General features: G+C 38.8%; 1 protein-coding gene across 9 annotated transcripts in view; it reads right to left on the reverse strand.

Annotated features, from left to right (window-relative positions):
- Nucleotides 1-16,231, reverse strand: part of gpat2 (glycerol-3-phosphate acyltransferase 2, mitochondrial) — a 143,890-nt gene extending 127,659 nt beyond the window's left edge. For 2 of the 9 annotated variants that reach the window (XM_028578451.1, XM_028578455.1), the window contains exons 1-2: nt 15,988-16,228; nt 6,624-6,683 (exon numbers count right to left, since the gene is read on the reverse strand). The gene's annotated coding sequence lies outside the window, so the exon portion shown is untranslated. Of the gene's footprint in view, nt 1-6,623; nt 6,688-15,743; nt 15,872-15,987 lie in introns of those variants that run through there. The other 7 variants (XM_028578449.1, XM_028578450.1, XM_028578454.1 and 4 more) reach the window with 4 other exon arrangements.
- Nucleotides 16,232-27,842: the final 11,611 nt, after the last annotated feature.

Raw genomic sequence — 27,842 nt, forward strand, 5'->3', positions numbered from 1 at the left:
ACCTAAGTCATTTCACAGTCATTTGTTGGTGCAGCTTGACAGCTTGATTTAACATTTTACAGTGAAAAAAAAAAAAAAAAAAAAAAACTTGTCAGTGCTCTCTGATGGACAAACTATAATTGCATCACTATTTCTAAACGACCACAAACATTTCTTGGGTATTTCTGTGCTACAAGTCCACATACCTTATTGGCCACCATCTACACAGATACTGATTTATCTGCAATAAGCTAATAACGGACGATATATTAGCCTGGCGGATTTATCGCATGATCTACCTAATTTATCTTTCATTCAATTTAACATCAATCTCTAAAATTAAAATCTCAAAATGAATCTCAAAATTAAACAATCGTCATCGGCCGATATCCGAGTATATCAAGCCGATTAATAGGCAGGTGCATCTGCGGGCAGCCTAGTGTTGTTGTTGTGGAACACGTGTTTGACGCACTCTGCCCCAGCGTAAATTACCAGCAGAGTGAGCAGACCTCATCCAGTGCCTTTGGAGGAGCTAAGTTCCTTGGAGAAAACGGTAAGGATTAAATTCATATAAGTCCTTTATATTTAATTAGTTAACTATGACATGTTACAATATGTTTTTACATTATACATTTTTATTTAGGTATAGAAGTGCTGATTGGTGAAGTGATCTTAATTATTAGGGTTACATTTTATCTTTCAAATAGAAGTTTAAAAATAAGCACTTATCGGCCAAAATAAATCGGCAGCATTTATCGGCCATCAGCTGACCCTGATTTCTAAAGATCGGCATCAGCCAGAGAAAAACCCATATCTGTCGACTTCTAGTTTAAAGAATGACATGGATGCTCACTCTACGATTACATCTACATATTACCACCGTTTTAATTTATTTTGTTTTCCTAGACTAACCCCGTGACCCAATGAAATAAGGAGGAAATGCTTTCTGTCCTTTGTACCACTAGCACAATATTAGATGAATAGTTGTTTTGCTAGACAGAGGGGTGGATCATAGCACATGGTGGAAGTGGTGGTTTGGGGGGGTAAAGATAAAGAGATAGCCTACTAATAGATGCACCCACAAGACCGTAGATGCGCACCCACTGTCTCCTGGCGAGCAAAAGTGTGACACGATGAGCAGCTACGAGAGAGAATACCAGCTTTGTGTGAAAGCATATGCTTGAGGAGATAAAAAAAAATGAGGGCAAGACTGAAAAAAAGAGGGAAAAAAAATTCCGACAGTCTCCCTCAAGCCTGTTCCTGTGGTTCTGCAGTCAGTAACACCTCAGGAAGAGAAGAGAGAGAAAGGGAGGGGCAGAGTGTCAGTTGACTGTGGTGCACAAATACAGACAGAGGTACAATCAGCTCTTTGAGTTTGCACTCACCCAGCAACTAAAACAAGTTTAGTTTTAAGACTAGACTTAGGTAGGGCTGCTCGATTATAGAAAAATCATAAGCACCAATATTCTGGTCAATTATTTATTTTAATGTATTTGATCAATTTAACATGATTCCTTATATGCAACTTAATAAAAATGTTGCGTTTATTGAACTTAAAAAACAGTGAAACAGTTAAATAAATCAACAGTGAAAACACCTTGAACTGTGAAATTTCCATTAATTAATTAATTATTCCCGTTTTTTTTTTCTTAATTCAGTACAAAACAAAATAAGAGTTTCATTTCAAAACTTAATCTGCAAAATAAGAGTTTTTCTTGATTACGTTGTTTTTGTGATTGTTAGGAGCCAAAATCTAAATAACAAGCAAAATTCAATTAATTGCACAGCCCTAAACTTAGGGAATGAGGGCACAAGGCTTTTTCCCCCCTAATAACTTTATTTGAAGCCTTTTTGTCTAAAATCTGTGAGGCTAAAATAAACTAAACATCATACATACATTCCCCAAAGCATGACTAATGGGCCACACGGTTCAAATTTTTTGATTATCAAGAAAAAAATTGAAGGCACTCGTCTTTCGAAAAAAAAAGGTAAAATGCCTTCATTATCAATTATAAAATATTATTAATATTTTGATTTAAGAAACTTTGTTTCGGCCCGAAAGTGGATCAGCTGCCGGGTTTCCTCCGGCGTCCCTGTGTGATACTGGACGGTATATGTAAAGCACGCATCGATGCCTCCAAAGCAAGTAGTGTTATGCACTGATATCAAAACGAAATTCGCTGCTAATGGAGTTTAGTTAAAAGTGCATGCATGGAGTCCTTTCAAGGCAGAGAAATGAGGGACTGTTGTGCAAATCAGCAATCTAACGTTAGTGTTAGCATAGCAAACTAGCGATTTTTAAAAACGTTTCAATTAAGAACATGGTTGCAAATATATATGTACAGGACTGCGTAGAGCAGGTTTCAAGTAAGCGCGCGACTTTACTTGGTTTTAAAGGGTATCTACCCCTTCCCCTTAGCCCTATCCCTCGATCAAACGAGAATTGGGATAGCCCTTACTCTCATGTGAACGCGCAAAACTAAGGGGAAGAAGAAAGGGGAAGGGGTAAGACAGAGAAATGAGATTCAGCCTAATACTACAAACTGAGTTTTGAGAACACTTGCAGCTATAGCACATTTACAAACAAACACAAATCAACATGAACATGCATGGACTAACTAACTCGATTCTCTCAAGAGCAATCATGTAGAGGAAGACAGATGCAATCATTGCCCACCAGATCCCATGAATTACTGCTTCAGTTCCCTTGACACAAGACACTCACAAGGCACAGCACTTCAAAGAACCACATGCAAATAAAATAGGCTATAGCCGGGTTTTTAAACAAATCTGAAAACCTGGGGCTGTATTCATATTCCCTGTACACACTTTGTAGTGCAGTTGTGTTTAGAATAGTAGCGAACACAGAGTAAAATAAACTCAAATCGAATGAATAGCCTACACATACAAGCAACTTTAACATTGTTTCCCTTTAAAAACTAAATAGTTTTAAGCTAGTTGTCTAAACACTACCTTGGCCACAGGTAAGTTAGGTTGTTGTAGGGTGGTTGTAGTGGGCGAGTGAACGGAGCTCCGCTGTCAGCCTCCTTCGCTGTTTGAATAATGTTAGTAGATTGGTGGACGTATTTCAGCGAGACAAGACATCTTAAATCCAGTGTTTTAATCATCGCTCTGAACCCGTCATTCTCAACGGTCTGTAGAAGGGCCGGAGGTGAATTGCGTTCATAATGTTGCTCCACTGCATGCTTGAAGTGACATGTCTTTAACGTTAGCACAGTAACGTTAGCACGGCCGAGTAACGTTAGAGCGACGGGCAACAACAGTGGCTAAATTATGTCAGATTTTTTAGAAACAAAAACTTGGGAACAACAGACGGCTCCTCTCTTGAGTACACGTTGTTCTGGTGTATCTCCGGTCTTTCATCCTCTAGCTAACTTTCTTCTCGGTTTTTGAATGTGCAGTAGCAACCGGAGCCTCTCCTCTCTCCAGACTGTTATGCTACCTGGCTAGCTAGGCTAGCAGCTATAATGTTACCCAGCATGCCGTTGGGCGGTGTACGTTTGTAAATGTAAAATTATTAGTGTTAGAAACTGTTTAAGTCACAAATTGTTATATGCTATGGTGTTGTATTCTTTTAAAGAGAGTTAGTTGTGGGTTATTAATTGTTGTGTTATAAAGTTACTACCATGAGTAAGAAGGGTACGCAGTTAACCGGGGTCCCAGTGCTGCGAAGGAGAAAAAAAAATAAAAAGAAAACTGGATCGGCCTGTAGATCTGTTAATTTTTCCGATCTCCAATCCAGCTATTTTGTCAATATCGGGGCCGATATCCGATCCTAATATCGGATCGGTGCACCCCTACTACAAAGTTAAATGGTCAATTTTCTTTTCACAGTAATGCATGTATGATCAGTGTCATAAAGTAGCACAACTTCCCTCTCACAAAGCAATATAAGTTATGTATGGTAATTACTAGGCCTGTCACGATAGTCAACAAATCAATTAATCGCACGATAAAAAAAAGAGACTTGAGGACCACTCTTGGTTCCTTAGCGTAACGAGGAGTGAACCCTCTTGTCAGGACTCCAGTCGGAGAGGGAGAGAGAGAGAGAGAGAGAGAGAGAGAGAGAGAGAGAGAGAGAGAGAGAGAGAGAGAGAGAGAGAGAGAGAGAGAAACTCTAGTTGAGAGTTAGAGCAGGGTTTTCCGCAGCACTTTGCAGTTAAGGCGCCGTCAAAAAAAGTATATGAGCGATATCCACCGTGTTAATCTGCATCCCGTTTTCTCCCTTTCATTCCAAACCACACAGCTGACAACCTGCAGCTGAAGGCAGCGGAGACAGGCTCGGACATACACAGGCCGCTGTGGACTTGTCAGTCTCGTAAGCGGTTTCAGGAAAGTGGCTGCATGTGTCCAACAACGCACAGAACATTAACCAGTACAAGCCTACAGCTGTCCACGGACACAGAGTGCAGAGTGTGGAAAGTATGTCAGAGTTGCGCCTGTGTGTGTGTGTGTGTGTGTGTGTGTGTGTGTGTGTTAGGGCTGTCAACGAATATTCTAAATTCGAATATATATTTGAATAGTTTTAAAAAAACGAATTTGTGAAAGGGTGAAAAATATTCGAATTAAAAAAAAAAAAAAAAAAAAAAAAAAAAGTGGAAAAAAAGGCTGTCTGCTTTGCTAGCGCACCTGAAAGCCGTTACATACTGAAGGCCGCCCAGCTGGCGCATACAAATGTGACATCATGAGATCGCCATGACTATTTATACCTGCGCTGGTGCTCGTGACCCTAGCTGCAGTCTTCGCCTGAACAGCGGTGGCGCTAATGAGCAAAGGCTACCGACGCTGCCCTTTCTACGGACTAGAAGAAGAAGAAAAAGGTAAACAACAGCAGAACTGGCAGCAGCATTGCCGTCAATGCTTCGATGTGATTCACTGACCTACTTCGTCGGATCGAGCCTTTCATTCACCATAACAGAGCTCATCTTAAGCCAGTAAGTTTACCAGAGAGACCTGCAGTCACTCTGAGAGTCCTAGCATCCGGTTGTTGGCGAACTCATTCAGGCCTCCCGTTTACGCTTTGTCGCGCGCCTCTGAAAAAAAAAAAAAAAAGAGCCGTGCGCGACCTCGGCTCAGCCGGATATTGCATCATTTTGACGTCACGATGTCGCGCGCCAACTTGGATGCATGCGCAACCAGATGTTCAAATAGTTTGAATATTCTGTGTTATTTTAGAGGGAATATTCGAACGTCATTTTTGAGCAATTTTGACAGCCCTAGTGTGTGTGTGTGTGTGTGTGTGTGTGTGTGTGTGTGTGTGTGTGTGTGTGTGTGTGTGTGTGTGTGTGTGTGTCAGCCCGCCCCCACGAAGAACTACTTCACCAAAATGAAGGCTGAAAAACAGAACTATTTTGGTACAAACATTTACTCACCATGTGGCAGATAAATAGATTTAATTTATTAATTATATATTATTTAAATTTAATATTTAGTGTTAAATAATTGTTAAATGTAGTACAGAGTCTGTAGTCTGAGAACATACGTGTCACAAACAGCAATTCCACAACTGTACATCAGCGTGAAAGACAACATACTAAAGGAGATCAAAGACATATTGTGGATATTTAAAATGTCTTCCAGTTCCAGTGTTAAATATTCTTTAGAAATAAAAGTGTACTGATCTTTGAAAAGGTGTACCTGCATTATTATGCCATTATCATTATATTAGATGCAAATGGTCTCTCAACGACAATATTATCATTCATCGCAATAATTTCTGGGACAATTTATTGTCCAGCAAAATTTGTTATCGTGACAGGCCTAGTAATTACTAATACATAATAAAATATCTCAACTATCATTCCATCATTTCACAAAAGGAAAATCTCAGCAGGCTATACTCAAAAAGGGTGTTTTCCCCCCAAAGAAAAGAGCTCCCTGTGACAGTGATGACGGTATACAGTTGTTATGGTCCTTTGTAACATGGCAACTAAGTGACTTATTTGTAAATTTTCCATAAAACAGCTGTGGACCCCCTAGGGTTGGGTACCGAACCCTGTACTTTTACTCTGTATTACCGAGTATTGGTTCACATAAAATAAAACAGTGCCAAATTTCGGTACCTGAGAGCGCATGAGTGCAATCTTATCTGACCTCTCTACATGTTGACAGAGAGCGGAGTTTCCTCACACACGCACACACACACACGCACGCACACAAGCGGACAGAGCAAACTACTTTTTCAAACTTCACGCAGACACCATTCACTGTGATGGGATATTAATGGCGAGCCAAAAGCAGTCACTGTGCTGTTGACATTGCACTTCCTGTGAGACAAGCAGGCACAACAGTGGTTTGTGTGCCCTGGGGACTGACTGACAGGCTGAGTTTGCAGAGGGAAAGTACCGAAAAAAGTACCATTGGGTACCAGGAACCGAATTTCAGATACCGGTACTGATATTGGTTCAGATGCGAAAGATACCCAACCTTAGGACCCCCGAACAAGGACTTCAGAACAACCCCAAGGGCAGTGGAGCCCCCAAGTACATCCAGTGGGGGGGATTACAAAGAATGGGCTCACGTGCGCTAAAACACACAAGTATGCAGGCAAAGACACAATGGGCTCATTCTGCATTTTGTTGTGCACTGTCTGTTGCCAACAGAAAGAGGGATGTTTGTCCTACCTTATTCTGAAGCAGCAGCAGGTTTTGTCTGATGAGGACGACTGGTGTAGACATTCAGCGCTCCCTTAAAAGAAACAAAAGACATTTTAGGAGTCTGAAGTCAGCTTTGTCTGCGTTCTAAAATCTATGAATGAAGCCAGACAAGTCAATATGAATAAAAAAATATCCAAAAAACAAAACCAATCAACAATTATCAAATTAAGAGTGTTTGGGAACTTTATAGATCTGCTCTTATGGGCATAAATAAATCCCTTCATATGTCATTTCAACAAAACGTGCACAGATGTGTGTCTGGTTGGGTAAGTAAAGAAGGTCATGACACGCACAGCCTTATTTATGCCTGTATAAACTATATGTGGCAAATCTCCCCCCTCTCAGCAGGGAATAAGTGTTAGCCCAACCATGAGATTAGAGGAGAGGGATAATAATAAAGCCTTCAAGGAATAAAAGTGTGGCATATTCAGCATGATTAGGTATTCACACCCAGACAAGCCAAATCAACGGTAATAGGGAAGACATCAGTGCAGCGTGCAAAGACAAATGAGAGAGAGGAGGGATGAGATGAGAGGGGAGGAAGAAAAAACCTCTGACACAGAACTCATTTGATTGCAGCGAACAAACTATGTTCTATCTTCTATGACGTACACGTTTACACTCACTGATGACACTTTCAGCTAATCAGCGCAGATGGACATTGCTTTTAACTTTAATGAAGTAAATCCATTTTATTGCGAACTGTTGCTACACACTCCCCCACACGTTAAGGCACTTGAAATGTGGATTAGCTCATGTATCAACATGGCACACATACAGGCTTCCCTCCTCTCCATCAGAGGGTGAAATGACATGATATCTCTGATCCTGTCAGAGCTTTTACATTAGGCTCAGCTGTGCTTTCAATTTCTCTCTTTTTCACCACACATCAGGTGGGTGTTAAAAAAAATGTTCAAATCAAAAAAGAGATCTCGTAAGTGGAATATAACTTGTACTGATTCATTTTGATTCCTTAGAGCAGCTAAGAAATGCAGCCTTGTTACATTTGGATACCAATAATCTGGGATCGGATTTCTAAATGACCTCTTAGCCTTGACTAGATCACTGGTCACAGGGTGGGCCGTGGGGAAGGGGGGGTGCAAACCCATTCTGCAAACACACCAAATTCCATTATTAAATTGAACACTTTAAAGCTTATTTTCTTTAAAGTTGCTTTAACTGCATTCTAACTAGTGCCGTGACAGTATGCATTTTTTCTTACCATGGTGAAGAAGCAACGTATCACCGCAGTATAGCGGTTCACTGCACGCCCCGCTTAAACTGTTTACATTATGTTTTTTATCTTAATGCTGTAGAGTAACAGAATAAATGCCTACATGTTCCAATATAAGCTACTCTGTTTTAACAATGTTAGCAGATTGCAAAATTACCTTTATTGTCCATCAGCCAAATGGCTAGTGAATGTTCAAATCTGACCAGCCACTCAACAGATTACCATTTTTTTTTGGGAGTGAAACACATCTACCAGCCACTTGCAAATTTGACCAGCATTTGGATGGTGGATGGTGCTAACTTTGTACCCTGAATGTTAGGCTACAAAAATGTGCATTCAGGCTGAAATTCAAACGTGGTGTTTTGTCGGGATTAAGCCATGATCCCAGGGAAACACCGCTAGATGCTAGGCTAATTTATGGTGAATGGTAAAACACTGCAGCGATATGTGGTCCATTTCAGCTAAGAACGGAGAAATGTCCTTCCCTTACTTCCTCCAGAATCCCTTAAACATAAGTTAGAAGCCAGTCAATATAACTAAACACTGATTATTGTGTTTATTATATATCTCATATCACACGACATATGCACTCCTGTAACTTTCACAAGCAAAATAATTTCATCCAAAAAAGTAAGAAAAAAATCCAGTGCAGGAGCATCACATCATCGCAATATTGCTGTGAAGCAGTTATCGTCACTGCCCTAATTCTAACCGCTCATTCTGCAGTGGAGCACCACTGCTGCACAATGAATATAGGGGAAACACAGAGTTGTGCCAAGATGCTCATTTAAAAAATAAAAAAAACAAGCAGCTAAATATCATGTGGTTTTATAAATAGAGCGGATACTGCAGTGGGCCTATTATATCAACTATCGACGAATAAGGAGACATCCGCTGAACGCAAACAGCCCTGCCAATTTATTTGTTTATGTAAAATGTATTTGTAAATTGTATAAAAATCTGTCTGCTGTGGTAATCCACTAGTAACTAGTAACAGTGGGCTCCACTGTCATAGCATCAGTTATTATCACTCAGCTCTGTCTGCTTTTGCTATTACAAATTGTTGTGAAGACATTATGGGGACGAAAATAATTAACATGTTAATTAGCATGAGCCATGCTGTTTTGTTAAATCGATCAATGGAAACACATGCTCCTGACAAAAAGCGTGTGCTGTGTCGTCAGGAAAGTTATGAAAATGCTCATATTCTGATTATATCTATTGTAGATAAACTAAACTAAGCATGTTGTGGACTTAGTTACATATCCTGTTTCTCACACTTTGAGAAGTTGATGTTGCATTGTTAAATTAAGAGTCTTTATCATGGTCTGCTGGGTGTTTCAATGTTCTGGAAAACTAAAGACCCCAGCTTTATTGTCCATATGCCACACAAGCCGATTTAAAACTATGTATATAGAAATAGGAGATGCATAGTTGAGAAACCCTTCCTGTTATTTCCTTCTTTGAGTATAATAATTTGTGTAGTCCGATCATTACATTTTTTTTTATAATGTGTGTATCTGGATGCTGTCATATGTCAATATTTTTGAAGAAACCTCCTTATAGCAGCAGCACACGACCGATCAAAGAGGAAGCTTATCTCAAGGATTTATACTCCCAGTATATCTGCACACAGGAAGTAAATGTATATCACAGATTTAGATTTATGGGGACAGGAGGGAAATACAATTATAGTATCATTGCATTACAGCCCATACACATGGCGGCAAGACAGCCCTGCAGGAAAGTAACTCCACTTACACAAATGTACCTCCACTTCCAAAAATCAAAATTAATTAAATCCATGCAAAAATTCACTAATTTCTATGTCCTGAAAAAAAAAAAATAAGTGTATGCTACCATATAATTGTGAGTTATGTGGTCCACTGTGGTGTTTATTCTTTCTTTTATTCTTTCTATGTTTTATATATATATATTTTTATGTTTTGAGTCTTCTGTGAAGCACTTTGGAAACTATGTGTTTGTAAAATGTGCTATAGAAATAAAGTGGATTGGATTGGATAATTGACAACAATAATTGTCATCATAATCATGGTACTCTCTGTAATCACCCCAGTGAAACTGTGTGTTTCTATTAAAAAATGATAGGATTTTTTTCAGCAGCAAGGGGAAAGAGTTAGGGGTAACAGAAAGTTTGCAGATCCAGGACCGCCACTATTTCAGCAAACTTTTTGTTGATGTGGTCACACAGGTTACAGCACTGCCGCAGGCCACCACCCCACTGTGACCCCCAGCGCTTCCAGTTGCTACAGCCGCTAACTCAAGGTCCGTCTCTGGAGCTGCTGCCAATCTCCTCCCAGCAGAGTAGTCTCCTCACAGCAGGGGTTGAGGCAGAGGGGCCGCGGGTGTACTAGCTAGCTAATTCTTGTCTCATTTGTGGTCTGATAAAAAGTAAATCCATCAAATTCAGTGCCCCATGTTGCTATTTCCCAAGCTACTGTTGCTTGGATAATTCGCAGGACCCGCAGGAGCGTGGTTTATATGGGAATCCAGATGTCAAGGTTTGTCACAATTTAATAATTAAGGTCATGTCCACAGTAGGCATGGGCGGGTTACCAGTTTCAAGGTATACCGAGGTTTGAAACTGTCACGGTTTAAAAACCACTAACATTTTCTGTCATACTGTTCCTAAGGTATAGCTGTTTTTTATGAGTCTTCAATGAAAGAAAGTGCAGTTTAGAAAATCCCTCTCCCTGCCAGTGTGCAGTGTGTTTAAATGCCTAGTCCACAGAGACACCATATGCTTTAAGCCTGACCTCTTGAGTATTTGTGCATTACTGCTATTGAATTTCATTACATCTGTGTAACAGCAGCAGTTGCAATTTCAGCTACCAGTAAGCTTTCTATCCAGGCTGTAGGCCTGATTGTATGTGCTTTAGGCTGGAACTGTTTGTCTATTGCAAGCCACCTGCTGTGATTTGGCTAAAATACTGTCCAGAGAGTAGAATAGAGTACGAAGAGTATGACTCTACTTAAGTAAATATCTATATAGCCTTCTCATTATCTATCTATCTATCTATCTATCTATCTATCTATCTGCAGTGTTTTCTCTCCAATCGTGCCATTTGGTGCGGCTTTATGATTTAATTTAAGGTATCATAATAATAATGTCTTTATCTTTTATTCTGGGGCAGCCGCGATAAAACCAACACAGATGGCCTTATGTAGAGGAAACACTGATGTCAGTGTTGATTCTTGAATTACTTAAGTCACTTTTACCAAATGAGACTTTTGAGTTTTTGATTTCCATGTCAGTTCTACCACATACTGAATTATTAAATCACTTCAACTAGGGCTGGGTGTTATTAGGGGTGGGAAGCTCTTGGCACCTCACAATTAAATTCCGATGCCAATGATTCGATTCTAAACCGATTATCGATGCAACAGTTTTTTTTTTTTAAATGTACATTTCCATGCGTGATTTTTAAAAATATACATATAAATCTGAGTTTGCTACTCAGAGTTTGCTAATCACTTCCTAGACAAAGCAGCTAGACAAAGCTTGGATTTTGACATATACAGTATTTGTCACACACAAGTTTTAATGAAATGTTTGGTCTACAGAGGTTTTTGTTTTGTAGTCATTCCATGCTTAAGCCTTAAACACGCTTGTGAAAGTCTCCTTCTCTCAGTAATCTTCCATGTCAGAGACTCACTCATGTTTAAGGTGGATAATTGGCTTCTTAGAACATGAAACATGAGGTGGTCAGATGTCATGTGATAAAGTAGATGAACAGCCTATATGTGTTTTGCCTAATTACTTTTATGTATGTCTCTTTAGATCATGTGTAAATACAAAATTTAATTTTGGCCCATCCTCTTTCAGTCACTCGGTTTTCTGATTTGTACTTGTCTGGAGACAGTAACTTTTAAATAAAAATCAACACATTAAATAAAAAATGTTTTAAATCGATTAACTTATCAGAATCGAGCATTGAATCGTTCTAGAGAGAATTGTGATGCATCTAAGAATCAATTATTTTTCCCACCCCTAGGCGTTATGCAGATATATTGTCAAAACGATATAAAAATGTCAATCACAACAATTTATTGATTAATAGAACGCATTTAAAAATGGAAAACATTACACTTCATAACGTTTTGTATTCATAACACTATTGTATTATTGTACAAATTAGCTACATTACATGTCATTTAGCTAACGCTTTTATCCAAAGCGACTTACAATTAGCTACAACAGTAATAGCAGTTACTTATGGTAAGTCACTCCAACTTAGTAGCAAAATGCGCTCCTTGGGAAAATGTTTTTCTTAACATAAATTTGTGCATAAAAATTTGTGCCTAAAAATGTATCGAAATGCAGGAAATTAAAGTCTTTGACTCTCAAAATTCAGCACTCGACGCAAAGCCCCGTTCATTCAAATGAGAGTTGTTCAGTGGCGCATTAAGCACTAATGGAGCTAAAAAAAATAAAAATACCCGGATCTTCTGCTCTGCTTCTTTGTTGAGCAGCCCATGACATCATGATGGAAATGCGCACTGGCGATCCCCCGCCTCCCAGCCACGCCCGCTGAAAAAACAACAGTTTGCGTTGTTGTAGCAACACCGCACGTTCATGAGCTTGTTTGCTTGAGTTTGTTATTTTGGTGGAGCCTACTAGCCACATTACATCCACGATAGCCGCAGCAGCTGTTTAGGAGGCATTAGGCGAATGTATTGCTATATATTCGCTAACATATAACATTGCGTTGTTCCTCATTGTGTAAATGCTTATCAAAATAAACCCCTGGATGTATTAAGAGAACCCATAGACAGTATATAATGGACCAATAGACCCCGTTGCTCTGGACGGAGACCAGTGAAGGCTATTAGAAGCACTTTTCCGGTGATCTCTTGCTTTACTGCATAGCCTCCAACTGACAGAGACAACATAAATGTGACGTGAGCAACGTGTCTGAAAGTTATAAGTCTTCTGGTAGCTGTGACAAGAGAAATCTCAATCATTCCCAATCTTACAGAGACGGAGAGTGTAGGTATATGTAAGGAGATAACATGGGCACAGGCTAATTATTGCTAACTAACATGCTAGTTAACATTAGTAATTAAGCCTAAACAGCTAATTTAAGTTGAAACTGACTGCGAGCTTCTCCTGTACTATACGGTAATTCCTCTACTGTGCGACAGTAAGTCACTTGGTTATGACACAATCGTTAGCTTATTTTTACAAAAACGTCTGCTACGGAGCTGTAACGTGAGGTACAAGGTAATGGAGCCTTTTATACATTGTCGTGTTTCTTTAGAAATAAACAATGGACAAATAGAGTCTTTAAACGCTTCAGATGTAAAGTTATTCACAGTCAAGTGACGTAAAAAAAAAAATGGCGGTCAGTGTAATGCTAACAAGAGGTGATCGCTTCGTAGCAACAAAATGGCGCCATCGGAGGTTCGCGTCCTGAAGCGAAGCTTACCCCTTGAGAGAACCAAGGAGATGTAATTATGTTGTGCTACTAGCTACCACTAATATTAGCTGCTAGCCGATAGACGGCGGCAGTTTGGGAACAGAGACGTTAATAACGTTACATCCACTTTATAGGCTTTACAGCCCTTGGATGTATTATAAGATAATTCAAATTATGAATTATAGCCATTATATCCATTATTGCAGCTACAGGAACTCAGGATAACCGTCATATGAGCCTGCAGTACAGGGCGGCTCAGCCTGGCTCCGTCCTGTGGGTCTGCTCCCGTTCATATGTGCGTTCATTATGCCTAGTTAAATAACTCTGGATTCCGCTATTGGTGCATGTTACAACTTTTAAAACATAATGATTTTAAGACAGTTTGAGCGTTCGAACTGGAAAGTTGATGTACCTCAAAAGAAACAATATATAGACGTGTCTTTTGCCATGTAAAGTGTACAGGAAAAGTCTTTCTGGGCCCGAGGGTTACCAGACATTGCAACACCACCGCTAAGCCCATGGTTGCTTTAAAGCCTGGCGCTGTTCCTCGGGGCTTGCGGCGTGTGCATGTGACGAGCGCGACAGTTTCACGGGATTGCGCCCGCTTGTCGTGTCACCGGTCAAGGTGTGTGTCCACTGTCAGCGTCATTTCCCCGCTTCCCATTCATATCAATGGCAGCAGCCGTGCAAAGCATTCTGGTAGCCTTGCGGGAACTTTGGAAAAGCGGGGCGTCGAGTCGCCAGCTCCTCATTTGCATAATGTTGAATCCAGCCAACTTTATGCAAATGAGGAGCGGCCGGCTCTGCGCCTCTCAAAAGCTGACAAAAAAGCTTTAAAACTGACCGTTGTCGATCTTACATAAAGACAGATTCAGCTGAACTATTACTGAACTACTATAGATTTCAGTTAACTATTTTCGTTAAATAAGAGATTGTATTCCAAACGAGCCGCCATTATGGTCGGTTTCGAAATCCTGGAGCAGCCAGCCCCATGTGACACATTCGTCCAATCAGATGCAGCCATCGCGTTTGTAAGAGGGTGTAGTTTGAAGAGAAACTGGTGGCCAGCCCACTAGCGTGCAATGCTGGGAAGCCGGGCAATCCCATCCGTGAAAACACGTATATGGACATGTACTGTCAGACTGACCACGCCCCCCAACCTGCCCACTCGCCTCTCATTGAAAATTAACACGAGGCACGAAAATCACTTCCCGACTGAAATTACCTTTATCCTACTTTTTCCGTCATCGTCAGGTAACAGTAATGGTCTTTTCAGACGGTTAGTTGACAGTGGTAGCCTATTATATATCTCTTATCACAGGTCGATTTTATAACAAATAGTGCCAATCCTAGTCTTTGCTAACCACAGACTGTTATTGTTGATAGCTAAAGTTAGCTAGTCGTAATTCTATAACCTCATTCAAGTTCATAATATAGGGCTATGTGAAGTCTTGTAGGGAACTCACAAACAGCAAGAATCAGTCTCTTGTTCATTGATTTGCACTGCGCGTCGCTCGCGTAGGGAAAAGTTCAAGACAATTCAACTCTTGCTCTACCTGACTGCTCGCCTCTCATTGAAAAATAATTTAAAAAAGTAGGGCTGGGCGATATGGAGAAAATCAAATATCATGATATTTTTGACCAAATACCTCTACATCGATACCGCAACAATATTGTAGTGTTGACTATTGGTGCTTTCACAAAATATTTACACAATGAGATTTTTTATCAATAATCATCAGTAATGTGGATATAATGACTAAGTGGGTAAAGGCAAATAATGGAACAGTTACAACGGTCTGGTAAGTTCAGAAAATGACATCACTTTACTGTAATGCAGCCTTTAAAACCAGAAAAAGACAACACTTATGCCATAGTACGATATCCAAAATCTAGGACGATATCTAGTCTCATATCACGATATTAATATAATATCGATATATTGCCCAGCTCTAACGAAAAGGCATTTAATGCTCCCATACAGCAGACCGAGACTGGCTGACAGCTGGACTCGGCACCTCATCCATGCCAACTGCGGTTTCGCTATGGCGCAATCCAATAACTTAATGTGAGGTTTTTTTTTTCTAAACCAGCCTTTTTGACCGAAATCTGTGAGGCTAAAATGAACCCAGCAATACATAACGTGACATGCCCCGAACTGTGACTATTTACTTTAGAAATTTAGCAAAGGCATAGTTTTCAAGACACACAAGCCATGTGGTGTAATTATTATACCAAGAGACTGTGGTGATAGCACGTCCTGTAACGTTAGCCACAAGCAGAGAGCTAATACTGACACTGATGGTTTAGCCTTAGCATGCTAATTAACGTTAGCTATTAAATGCTAACGTTACCATTACACAAAAGTACATGAAGCATTTTATCCACTGAACAAAGATATTGTTTACTAACCAATTAAACTAGCTAGCTTCTAGGCAAATATATGTCATTTAAGAAAACATCTGTTCACTTGTCCCATGGTGCGCTCCCAGCTGCCTCATGCTGCCTCCATTGCACCTGTGCTGAAATAACCTAGTTAGCTAGCTAACGTTAACGTTAACGTTACCTAACGTTAGCCGTTTGTCACACAACAGCGTTAAGCATAATTTTTAGTTAATTCATTGTCAAACCCAGACGGTCGTCAAACTAAACTTACCACAGTTTTGAAGATGTTTCCCAGCAGGATAAATATTCCGTCTGCTGCACTTGACACCGTTTTTCTTTTTTTCTTTCTTCTCCCCGTTGTCAATGCTTTAATCCAAACAAAGATGGTTACCGGAAGTGATATTTCATCTTGCTGATTTATACAACGTGAAGTTTAAACGTTACATACAAGTATTGACCATGTCTTGAGGGATTTGATTTCAATCCAAGGTCATTTTACTGATTAGTTCTCCCTCCCCGGGTGAAGGTATTGTATGTTAATCAGTAAATTCACTTAGGATAAGCCCAAAAGATGCAAAAATCACCCCCTTTTCCTTTGTGACATGAAAAAAACCTGAAGGTGTATTTAAACTCATGCTGGAGGCATTACGTTTAGCTGAACCTTTAAGGTAAACAAAGATATTGCAGGCGACTAAACACGCTGCTAAAGCCTAGTTCAGCCTATCTCTCTCTCTGGTCAGTATGCTAAAGTGTGGCAGGCCCACCGACCTCAAAAAGGAGACAGTCCTGAAACAAAACATTCCCTTATGATGCAGCTGTCTACATTCTTGTATCGGTAGACAAAAATAATTGAATAGGTTTTGTTATCAGAGACTGGCAAAATATTCTCATCCCCTGACCAGTGACCTATGAATGACCTAATGTTGTCTAAGCTTTCCCTTCATCTCATCATACCACAACATGGTGTTTATGAAAATTCCACCACACCATTGACAAAATATAATTAACAAAACATTGACAAAATGTAAATATCAGAACATAATAAATCACAATGTTTGATTTGTCTAATTTTTCCTGTTTTAAGTTGTTTGATTCCTGTATTAAAGCTGTGTTAATTTTATATTTTTGCGGCAATGGAGCAAGATGAAAAAAATTGGCAAAGTGTCACCGTATAAAGGTATTGTGTGCAATGCAATCATTATCCTATTTACACATCCAATAGATGCAGAGCCATATTAACATTCATTAAGATTGACGTCTCTGGCAACTTGACAAATCTAAGTCAAATAATCACTTTCCTTTTAACTCTGTTTTGATCTCTTTCATGCCCCAAGGAAAATATCTGGCCCCTCAGCTAGTCGTTAACTTTGTTTGCTTGCTAATTGGTGCTGGGCAAGTAGTATACAGTGGGTTCAGAGCTTTTTTCTTGAAAACATCTGCTTTCTGCTGCTAAAAACAAGGTTGATGAGGACAGTATGTGGGCCAGAAAACCAAAAAGCTAAACAAAGCAAACAAGCTCCATAGAGCTGAGGTAAACTGCTGAGTCAGGTGATAATTGTATGTGGGTTTATCAGGGATCCCTTTTAGATAACAATGTGATCTATTGTAAAAGAGTCATTACTATTATTATTATTTATTATTATTATTGAGGTTTTTATATAATTCTTACATACAAATTTACATTTTCGTCAAAGTATGTTTTAGCATCCAAATACTGTCTTCCCAAGCCCTTCTAAAAGCTTTTTCCCATGTGCCTTTACGTAGGTTTCTGTATGAATACAATGCTTCAGAGTACAGTACAGTAAAGTACAGTACAAAGGATTTGAATACCAGCAAAACTTTTATTTTAGCCACCTAAAGAAGGACCAGCTAAAAAAATCTGTTTAAGTTTGCACTATATTTAGACTATACAGTGTCTCACAAAAGTGTGTATACCCCTCCACATTTTAGTAAATATTTCATTATATCTTTTAATGGGATAACACTGAAGAAATTACACTTTGCTACAATGTAAAGTATTAAGTGTGCAGCTTGTATAACAGTGTAAATGTGCTGTCCCCTCAAAATAACTCAACACACAGCCATTAATGTCTAAACCGCTGGCAACAAAAGTGAGTACACCCCTATGTTAAATATCCATAGAGGCAGGCAGATTTTTTTTTTAAAGGGCAGTTATTTCATGGATCCAGGATACTATGCATCCTGATAAAGTTCCCTTGGCCTTTGGAATTAAAATAGCCCCACAGCACCACATACCCTTCAACATACCTAGAGATCGGCATGGGGTACTTTCCATAAAATCATCTCTCAATGCAAATCAAACCAGCTATTAGGCTAACCGACATAAAACCATGCCAATCTCTAGGTATGGTGAAGGGTATGTGGTGCTGTGGGGCTATTTTAATAGAGATACTGTATGTACCATTTTGCCTTGCCATTGGACAGCCATTTCCAACAGGGGACTGAAGCCTTTATATTGCTATTTTCAAGTCCACCAGACACCATTGACAAAAAATTTCACCTCACATAATACGGGAGCTGCTGGTTTACCGCCTAACGTGGCGTCCACAGCAGTAACGTTACTTTGCTTAGCTTCTGTGCCGTTATTTCCAAACTCAGCACAGCTAACTTTGAATCAGCTAGTGTTCACATTATTCATAACCTTATTGATCCAAGGATCAATAATTATTTTGTTATAATATACTTATTGGTCCAAGGAAATCTGTGACGTGAGAAAGCATAAGGATGCCGGGGAAGAAGCTAAGTTAGTAACATGCACTAATAAGACATGAATGCACACAGATGGAGAGAGAGAGAAGAGGAGATAGGAGTGTGTCATAGGAAGTTCCCTGGCAGTCTAAACCTATAGCAGCATAACTAAAGGCTGGTCCAAGGCAAACCTGAGCCAGCCCTAACTACAAGCTTTATCAAAGAGGAGAGTTTTGAGCTTACTCTTATATGTGGAGACGATATCTGGCTACCGAACCGAAACCTTTGTGGGAAGAAAGGAGTGGCACTGATGGCAGGGAAAAGCGGTGAAAAGCTGCAGCAAACTCTCAGCCCTACATGACTGCCCAATCCTATTGGAAAACATTCTACCACAGAAATAAATCAAGACCAATTATGTATAGTATTTAATAACATATTTATTGTAGGATTGGGAATTTCCCGAGTTTTTTAAGCCAAGTGTTGTGTCTCTTAACCATCTCCGCATTGCAGACATCACGGACTGACTCTGACTCACCACGCATGCTTTGAATATCTTTAATTGGTATCTATCGCATGTGGGTGTTCATCTGCATGCTATACATGATGTCAATATAGTATTTAGTGTACTTTCAGTTAGGCAGAATAATGAGTTGATTAGGCATCCACCCACATATGAATCGAATAAAAGGCACACATACTCACTAAAGCCAGACTGGTGTGATGTGAGCCTTTCCCAGACATTTAAGGATGCATCATAGAGATAATTGCCTCAAATACAATATACTTTGGCACAAATATGCCGCAGTTGTGCACAAAATTATTTTGATAGTTAGCGGACTCAGGAGTTTGCTCCCGCAATGCAGCAGTGTGATTATTTCCGAGATGCCATTATTGTGTATGTCAGGCATGACTGTTCAATTGCATGTTTTGTATTTACCAAGCCAGGGCTGATTTGCTGCTGCTGTATGGGAAATTGCACAGTTACTTGAGCAGCTAAAAAAAGTACCATTCTTAATGTGACTGTGTTCTGTGTGTGTTCATGCATGAGTGCGAGAAACACACACTCACAGGCAGTGGTGTAGTCAAATGTATTGTAGTGGGTATACTGTAATGTATACATATATGTATGGGCCAGAATGGGACTTTGGAGGGGTGGGGTCTGGCTGTCCTCCCCCAGGGAAATTTTGAGCATTGAGCAATTTTATGCAACAATTCACAGCTGAAATACCTTTATTTAAAATATAATGGAAAGTATGTTGTGTGTCATTGCACATTGTTAAGTGGGTATATGGAAATCCTGGAGCTTCCTTAGTGAGTATACTGCGTATACCTGCCTATCACGTAGACTACACCACTGCTCACAGGTATATATATAGTTATTGCCATATTCACTCAGCCATAAGCACCAATAAATGGCAATTCAAGCCCAATGTCATGTTTCATTACTGTTCATCTATGTCATGTTTCATTACTCTATTCCATTACTCAGTGGCCACGCTGCTCGATAAGCAGAAAATTACCCTCTGCTCTCCTGGCTCCCCTTGTCTCTGATCGCACAGTTAGCCACTTTTGTCATCTGGCACACAATGACAGCCACCGGAGGAGCTCTGCCTTCAACAGTCTATCATAGACTGAAACAGTCCCCCTGCCATGTGTTATACTGGAATAATAGTGTGAAAACTGAGCACACATACACAGTCTGGCGTTACAGTTATGTCATCAGGTGGAAGGGAGGTGTAACTAGAAAAGTGTGTTACTTAACTCAGGCCCATAGTTGCATTTATTTAAGTATATGTTAAAATGTATATGTAAATGCATAGGCAGAAAAAAAGATGTTTATGTCAGTATATTTTACATTTATTTGCTGGTTTGCAGTGTGAAAGTCCTCACAGCACCCAAAAGTTAATTATATCAAGGTAACGGTAAAAGAGTGGTTTGGTTTCCAACAACCACCATTACAGTTTTTTTCCATTGCTAAACGACAGTGGGCACAACTGGAGACACGTGCAAAACTCTAACTACAGTCTGCACAGCAGCAATTCATGTGGACCAAACTCTAGTTTGTTTTTCATTGCTTGAACACAGTATTTAAAAGTCTACACACTTATCCCATGACTTTAACCACAACGTTAACAACATTGTGAATTTACAGCACTTTGTTCAAATGCTACCACACTGCTGTCAAAACTATTGTTACTTTGACCACACATTCAAAACAGAATGGATTTCAGCCTGGTGCATTTCAAACACCGCTGATTGCAAGTTCAGCTGAAAGCCTAAGCAGGAGCATTACCAACAGTCACCTGAACTAAACAGTTCACATCACCTGCAAAGCTCATTTCAAGCAACACAACTCTTCACACACGTCTCTAAACACTATGAACAATCCTCACTGAGATAACACACACTGTCACTCAGAACACACTGAGAAAACACTATAGCGTCAAATACCAATACAGAAATTACAAAGTTTTCATCTTTACAGTTTGAACAATTTGAGTGACTTCCCACTACTCAATAGTTTCTTTAAAGAAAATATATAGATTTTATGTAATATACCAATTTGTATGTAAGGTAAACAAGAAATGAATGAATATCAGCTTCAATATAGTAATTTAAGGAATTACTGGAAAAAAAAACTAAAGGTGCATAACAGTAACAAAGAATAGTGTGGTTACAGTAATCCTGCCTCTCTCCAGCATCATGTTGCAAGTTTTCTTTATCACACTGGATGTCTGCATCATCTCTAAATACAAATTACAGTTTTTCTTGATTGCTTTGACCTGCTTAAGGAAACTGGGATCCACTCGGTTTTCATCATCACTGTCTCAGCAGAGCAGAAGACACCTCTTACAAATGTGTTAACCCTTTCTCATTGGATTGACACATTTTCCCCACCCTGCCGCAGAACAGTTACAGTTTTTCTTGATTGCTTTGATGCAGCAGTCAACTCAAACTCCACATTTTCAAAATAGTTAACACACAGGCCGAAACAGTGGCACACATGGTCTAAATGACACATTTTGTTTGCAAAAAGCTCTAACCGTGCCAAAACATTTAAAATATGTAACAAAAGCTAATTTTGTCTTCAGACAACACAACTTGCAAACAAGTGTATGACCTCTTCCAATCAACCATTACACAGTGGACAACAAAACACAAAATACAGCACTCAGTGCGAATCAGTGCACCATTGCTTGTCACTGTAGCCTAGTACTGTATGTAGCTTTCATGCCAGTGCTATTTGTTGTCAAATTTCCCTTCTTGCAAAGAATTGGATCCAGAATCAGAAATGCTTTGATGTAAATTTTATTGATTCCATTGATTCTTATTTTCAAACTGTGGCTGAAAACTGAAATACTGTAAATATTACACATAAAAAATATAATAATAAAATATATTAGAGTCTAAGAAATTAAGAAAATAAAAATAAAATCTATTAGAGTAAAGTATAAACATCTATTACTGTAGGGTATAAGAAATAGCCACTATTGATACTTAGTCTCTTCTGTCTTGATGATGGGGCCACATGGCCTAACGCTGCACACTGATCTATGAGGCCACATGGCCTAACCCTGCACACTGATTGCTAATTGAAGATTTGTGTGAAGGAGGGTCAAACAGGTGCTTCGGTGATTTCATACTGATATAAGTAGTTTCTAATAGTTAGGAACAAATGGTTTCGGTTTGGTTACTATAGCTAAAACAATGGAGTTTGGACTGCTTGAATGACATCTGTGTTAACTGTTCTGCGGCAGGGTGGGGAAAATGTGTCAATCCAATGAGAAAGGGTTAACACATTTGCAAGAGGTGTCTTCTGCTCTGCTGAGACAGTGATGATGAAAACCGAGTGGTTCCCAGTTTCTTTAAGCAGGTCAAAGCAATCAAGAAAAACTGTAACACGGATGTCATTCAAGCAATCCAAACTCCATTGTTTTAGCTATGGTAACCAAACAGAAACCATCTGTTCCTAACTATTAGAAACTACCTTCAGTATGAAATCAGTGAAGCACCTGTTTGACCCTCCTTCACACAAATCTTCAAATAGCCATATGGCCCCATCGTCAAGACAGAAGAGACTGACTATCAATAGTGGCTATTGACAAGCAATGGTGCACTGATTTGCACTGAGTGCTGTATTTTGTATTTTGTTGTCCACTGTGTAATGGTCAATTGGAAGAGCTCATACACTTGTTTGCAAGTTGTGTTATTTGAAGGCAAAATTAGCTTTTGTTGCATATTTTAAATGTTTTGGCACGGTTAGAGCCTTTTGCAAACAAAATGTGTCATTTAGACCATGAGTGCCACTGTTTCGGCCTGTGTGTTAACTGCTTTGAAAATGTGGAGTTTGAGTTGACTGCTGCATCAAAGTAATCAAGAAAAACTATAATGTGGTGTTTCCATCGCTTTCACCTCCATTACTTTCTGAAAAACAGTAAGAATGCAGTTTTACTATAGTAAAGGAAGTGTTTTTCACATTTTTTCATACATATTGGTATCTTTGCTCTTTTACCTGTTTCTCTCAAACGGTACAGTGTATAATTGTTTCATTCTTATTTGCTGTTTGCATACAAAAAAAATGCTTTCTGAGCTAAATCCACAGTGTTGTGCACATTTTGGTTAAAGTCATTGGATAAGTGTGTAAAGTTTTGAAAACTGTGTTCATGTAATGAAAAACGAACTAGAATTTGGTCCACATGAACTGCTGCTGTGCAGACTGTAGTTAGAGTTTTGCATGAGTTGTGCCCACTGTCGTTTGGCAACTGATTTTCGTTTTCATTCCTTCTTGTTTACCTAAAAAACTGGTTGTTATAAAATTCATTCATGTGAAAGAATTTAACTCTTTTCTTTGAAGAAAATCTTGATTCGTGTGAAATCACTTATATTATTTAAACAGTAAAGATGAAAAGTTTCTAATATCTGTATTCACTGTAAATCCGTTCAAAGTACTTAAATAGATTAAGTAGTGTATACTCAAAGTTTTAGAAAGATTTCTACTAACTTAATTTTTTCTAGTTGGTGTAACATGTTCTTCCTTAACTTAAAAACATAACTTAAGTACAACTTAATAGAATTGAGTAATAACATACACTCAAAAAACAAGCCTGGGCATGTGTTTGATTAACAAATTAAGAGTTTGCTTGAATTACATGAATGAATGGTGTTTATCTTCATTAAATGATTCATTCTTGTCTGTAAAACGTGATTAAAAGAAAATTCAGATGAATTTTTATCATACAGATCAATGCAATGAGAAGTGGATTAATCAAAACAACGGCCGCTTATACTGTCAGCTTGACCGGCAGCTGATTGGACGAACGCGTCACGTGGATCTGGCTACTCCCGAATTTGAAAAGAACCTTAATGGCGGCTTGATCGGAGTATACAATCTCGTATTTTACGAAAAAAGTTCACCGAAACGTGTTTCTGAAAACATTTTAAGCGAGAAATAGGCCATACAGTTGCTGAATCTGTCTTCATTTCAGATCGACAAAGGTCAGTTTAAGAGATTTTTGTCAGATTTTGAGAGGCGGCAAGCCGAGCCGGCCACTACTCATTTGCACAACGTTGGTTGGATTCAACTGATTCAACTACATGAGAATGAGCGGGCGACTCGACGCCCTGCTTCCCGCGATGCTACATGAATGAAATGAATGGGAAGCTGGGACATGACGCTGACGTTGGACAGGACACAGCTTTAACGGACACAGAATGACCAGCTACAGCTCCGTTGTTTCCCATCCTCCATCCAAGTGTTGGTAATACATACAGTATATTTAAACATGAATTTATTTAATTTAACTTGGTGAGTAATAATAGTCATTGGCCCTTGTGAGACGTTTCTCACTGCAGTTGTTTTCTCTAGGCCTAACGATACAATATAATGTGTGTCACTCTTTCTCAGTTAGCTAGCTAGCTAACATTAGGTAGTTGACGTTAGCTCAACTGCGCCTTACTAGGTTTCAATAATTTACACCCCGGGTACATTATTTCTCGTAATAGTTTTTTGGCTGCATGTAAAAAGAAATGGCGATAAAAAAATAAAACGTACAACCAAGTTTGTGTGCGGGGCAGGAGGAGGAAGAGGGAAGAGTGCCAGCAACTAGTCGTAGCCACAGTCAAATGTATTTTGAACATGGCTTTGAGCGGTTAACGTTAGCTAGGCTTAAGTGACCATAACTTTTAATGCCAGGATAAGCTCAAGCTATAGCGCAAGGCTGTAGCTAATACGTTTGCGGACTCGTTTTTAATTGTAACTTTTTATGTATTTTTTTTTTTACAACAGTGTGACGACTACCGTGCTACTATAGCTGTGTGTGTGTGTGTGTGTGTGTGTGTGTGTGTGTGTGTGGGTGTGTGTGTGTGTGTGTGCGCGCGCGCGCCTTCCTTGAGACTTTTGGTTAGGGGTCTGGCTAAATACTGTACAATTTAAACTGGAGGGCAACAGCTCTGTTGCAGCAACTCTGGCAAGGTAGCTAATAACAGAAGCAAGTTAAAGATAAATCTGTAGCTTCAAAATTAATTACATGTGATTTGTCTGCCTCTAACCTAAGATTAGATCATAAGTAAGATTGTTTCCTTGGTATTACGTTTTCACTGGTCAGTCATGGAATTCATTTGGCCATTCTTAAAATTATTGATTTCATTATCTCTATTTGGGTTAATATAATTAGCTTTTTTCTTAATCTCAGACTATACTGACTGATATTGCACTATTCCTTCCCTCTATTTTGTGTCAAATTGTATTGTTATACTGTACACTTAACAGTATTCTTTTTTACCGTCATTTCTGTTTTTATATGTTAAGTGAGTGTTGTACTTTGAGAGCAAAGATTACGCTTGAGTAACGTCCGTTATGTGTAACTACAGATACTGAAATGCCTATTTGAAACATAAATATTGCTTATGTTTTCAACATTTAAGTGTTTATATTTTGTAACCAAAAATTCATTCATCTTTTATTTCTACAGGCAAGTAATTTAGAACAAGTTCTGTCCCCATGCTCTGAGATGTACACAAAATACATTGGTAAGTTAATATTTTTTATCACATTGTTTGTTTATCTGGTGCCATATGTACACACACCAACATTAGAGGATTAGTGATTTAGCTGAACTGCAGTGTTTAATTATTTTTGCAAACTGAAATCACTTTCATTCTGCGTGAAGATGAAGGATATTGCCTAAAGGAGTTTCCTTTTTCCCCCCTCAGGATGACACAGTTCATACGAGACGAGCACGTGTCCTCAAGTCCTTGTGAATCTACTTGAACGAAGACCACGAGAAACTTGTCAAGGATTATATGGTGAGTTACGTATGTTTAGCAAAGAAGCTGTTAACCAGTTGGAAAGAGCACATATTTACTTGCTTGTAAGGACGATTCATCATGAATCAGTTAAAAATCTATTTAAATGTGTTAAGATTACAACCTGTTGAGATAGAAGAAAAAAAAAAAAAAGAATCAATCTATCTCACACGCGATGCAACCGCCTAGGGCTTGACTCTTAACATTACTTAACATACAGCAAGTAACCTTAGCTTGCTTAAACACAGTTAAATGCTGGCAGCTAAATGGTCTTTCCTGTGGCTGTATTTCACTGGAAAGGATTCCAACACCGGGATGTTTAAAAGTCTGGGCCTAAAGAGACAGAAGAGATTGCTGCGCTTTGAGACACCATAGCCATAGTTGGATAAGGGACTTAGTGTTGCATTTGGGTCCTGCTCCGTAAACTTGTGTTGCGTTCAATATTATTATGAAATATACTTCTGTTTCTTCTTTTTGTCGTTAAAAAAGCAAATGAGTGGTGAGAAATTGTTACAAGTTAATTTTAAATCATGTAAATGTAATCATATGGCCTCAGCTAAAAAAACAGGCCTTTCTTTAATATATATATATTTTTTTTAAGATATAATACTATTTCAGTTGCACTTTTGGTAAGAGGACACATCTCTTTGTTTTTCACAATTTATATAAAAGTAATGTTTTTCAGTCATTTCATTCTGTTAAAAGAATAGTGAGGAAATAATATCGTGAACTTTAAATCGTCAATTCGTGAGTTGAGTGTATTGTTACATCCCTACCTGGTATGATAAATTCAGAGGAGAAATTAATGGTGATAAAGTTGAGGTATTTAAGGTGCAGTGTGTAAAAGGAATTTGTGAGGGGGGTCAGAACAGACTTGGTATAAATTAATTATAATATTCGTAAGTGTTTTATTAGTTTGTATGTAAGTTTGGACTGACCATTTTAATCTATGAGCTGAAATGACGTCATAGCTTCAAGCACACATAAAACATTTTACCTATTACATCCCACAGAATACAGACCTCGAGGCCAGTGCTTTCATGGAGCAAAATGATGGGTGCATGTCATACTGAAGGAGGGCGCGGAGCCTGAAGATAACCCAGCATCGGTGTCCTGATCGAAGGTGTGAAGGTCCTTGGGGAGGAAGGAAAAATTGGGGACACCTGTGCTTTCTTATTTGGACCTTTTTATCCTGTCTGAACCTGAGTTACCCGGCAGACCTCTACTACTATGCGGATTGTTTTTTTGTTTTTTCTTCTTAGTTTTCACAAGGACTTTTAGTTAACAAGTTAAAAAAATCTTTTAACAGGTTTAAGATATTTCTACTGATGCAAAAAATGTGTTTGTACTTTCCAGAAGAAGCTGTTAAGTTTAGAAATGTTCTGATAAAAAATGTTTCCTTGCCGATTCAGATACCCAAACTTGTGTATCAGCCAATACCAAGTACTGATCCCATACCAGTATGTTGTTACCAGTGTGTGTTACATTTTATTATGTTTTAACAGCTGTACTATCCTTGTACTGGATGTGATAGTATTGCTATCATTGTTGCATGAGGCTCAGGTTAAACATTTTGTGATCATACACAAACAATGCCATAGAACTTTTTTTTTTTATCTAGTTTGACAGTGAGTGTAACAGAAGAAGAAAAATAAAACTATTTTAAAGTAGATTTTCTTTCTTGGTTAAATTACGTATGGATCGGTGCATCAACTCCAGTATTTGCCTATACCAGCATTTAAGGCACTATTCCGATACTTATATCAGAAGATCTTGTTATGTTATCTGGTAAATTGTTAAGTGGCTAATTGCTAAAATTTGCTATGTGTGTAATGCAGGCAAAATGTTTTTAAAGCTCAATGTTGTATAAATAAAAATGTAAAATGGATTAGCATGTTGTCATTTTGTATGCATGTTTGGTCATATACAATACAGTCTTGTCTTAAGAATGAAAACAACACTAATTGCAAGATTGACATCAGTTCATTCAACAACACTGACATTACTATAACTGACAAAGCTTATATGAGTTGATTTGTCAAGGTGGAATTTTGTTCTACTGAAGTATTTGACCAGTGTAGAATACACTCAAATTGATTTAACTAAATTAAC

Source organism: Perca flavescens, chromosome 5, assembly GCF_004354835.1.
Source record: "Perca flavescens isolate YP-PL-M2 chromosome 5, PFLA_1.0, whole genome shotgun sequence".
NCBI classification, from domain to species: domain Eukaryota; kingdom Metazoa; phylum Chordata; class Actinopteri; order Perciformes; family Percidae; genus Perca; species Perca flavescens.